We start from the raw sequence: 2,094 nt of genomic DNA, 5'->3' as shown, positions 1-2,094 counted from the left end.
TCTTTTTTATCATATGTTATTGTTTATTATTATTATTTTAGATTCTAAACCTTTGTTTAATCAAGGTTCACCAAATCAGTCTTGATTTTATCTCCGTTGTGATTTCATCTCAAAGGCTTACCCTCATGAATTTGATAATTTCCTGCAAGGGTTAGTCCATATAAACAACCAATGTCTACACTAGCAGTTTCGGTTCAATAATCAAACTTGACACCATGTCTAATTTGATCAAGGTAGGCAAATTAACCTAAGCACCATGTTTAATTTAAAAAGCCTATGGAAGTATGATCATCACATCCAAACTTCAAACTAAGCACCATGCTTAATTTAAAAGATGTATGACCAACACACCCAAACCAAAACATACTAGCATAGAGAAATGAAGCATGAAAGCATAAACAAGATTCATCCAGCGGAGGTGGTGAACCAGAGAACCATAGTCTCTTTTTTTTATATGCAAGGTAACGGAAAGAGGCGAGAGTGCAAGATACGCGTTACCTCTTAGGTGGGGGTCCTCCCCCAAGCTAGCTCAAAGCCTATGGTCCAGGGTTGTACCCCAGTGCTTTCTGGCTTTTCCTGCATGGTTAGGATATGGTAGATCATGAGTGGACTTACCATCCCTCGTGGTCACCGTATTGGCATTTTCAAATATAATCTCGGGTTGCCCCGGGATCTTTCCAAAATTATTTGCAGGAATTGTAGCAGCAATTTGAGCTAATTGGGTTTCAAATATTTTATTTAAGCTTAATTGACTTTTAAGGGAGGCAGCTAAACCTTCTATTTTTGAATTAATACTTTCCAAGGTTTTATCTTTAGAGGCAAGTTTCTTAGTTAGGTTTTCATTTATTTTAGCTTGCCCTAACACGAGATCTTTCAAGGAGGGTTGATTTGAAAAGTTTGAATTATACGAAGAGTTACCTCCCTGATGTTGTGGGCGCGACTGATTCCACCCTGGACCTCCTTGTGAATGGAGCCCGTTGTTGTTGTACAACACATCTTCACGGGTTTCGGGGTAGTCGTTCCCCGAATGTCTGGTGTTTCCGCACACCTCGCATGTCATATGGGAGTTGAATGCTTGGATGGTGCCATAGGTTGCTCCTTTTGTGGCAGCACGCTTGTCCAAGCGTTTTATTAGGAGATCCAATTTTGCAGCCAGCATATCCACTTCCTCCATGGTATGCATGCCGTCTTGTCAGGTTTGGAGTCTATCTTCACTCCAGCCCTGGTTGGAAACCATCTTCTCAATGATTATGAGTGAGAAGAAGGCTCCTCCGGCAGCAACATCTATGTGGGCTCTGGATGTGGAAGTTAGCCCGTTGTAGGAGTTCTGAAGGATCAGTCAATTTTCCATCCCGTGGTGTGGGTAGGCAAGGATGTATTCTTGCAACCTCTCCCACGCCTCTGGGATGGATTCTGATGCTATCTGCTGGATATTGGAAATTCTTCCACAAAGGGCATTGGTTTGGCCCATCGGGAAGAACTTGGCAAGGAACACCGTGGAACACTTGTTCCATATGTTGACAGCTTCCCGGTCCTTGTAAAACCACTATTTCGCCCTCCCACAGAGAGAGAACGTAAACAGTTGGAGTCTGATGGCTTCAGCGTTGACTCCCTTCATGACAATAGTGTCACAAAGTTCCAGGAATTGCTGTAGATGAACGTTGGCATTCTCACTAGGCAGTCCACAGAATGGACTAGCCTGCACCATCTTAATCAGCCCGGGCTTCAGCTCGAAGTTCGCGTCACCCACATTGATGGTGGGCCCGACGGGCACGTTGGCAACAGCAGGGATGGAGTACTCGCGTAGAGTCTTGTCGGCCATGGTGTTCTGTACGGATGGTGCTTGGATGACGGGTTCGGTTGTCGATAGAGTAGCGGAAGGAGGATCAACATGAAGTCGGGCCTTCCTTAGAAGTGACTCTGGATTCTCGATGAAGTTTGTCGGCAAGGCAAAACCAGTCATACACTATCCTATTTTCATCCACAACAGGAGAAAACAAGCAAAGTTTTCCTGCATGAGCAATGGTTACTACACAGACATATCAACATGACCATGTTCTAATAGATTCTTTTTAACCTAGTGCCTTCCCAGGA

General features: G+C 44.0%; 1 pseudogene; it reads right to left on the bottom strand.

The window, feature by feature from the left end:
- Positions 1-1,192: 1,192 nt before the first annotated feature.
- On the bottom strand, positions 1,193-1,822 carry LOC136489663 (uncharacterized; annotated as a pseudogene).
- Between the last annotated feature and the right edge of the window lie 272 nt (positions 1,823-2,094).

Source organism: Miscanthus floridulus, chromosome 10 (genome assembly GCF_019320115.1).
Source record: "Miscanthus floridulus cultivar M001 chromosome 10, ASM1932011v1, whole genome shotgun sequence".
In the NCBI taxonomy this organism is placed as follows: Eukaryota; Viridiplantae; Streptophyta; class Magnoliopsida; order Poales; family Poaceae; genus Miscanthus; species Miscanthus floridulus.
The sequence above is the reverse complement of the archived record's forward strand: the minus strand, read 5'-3'. Positions and strand labels throughout refer to the sequence as shown.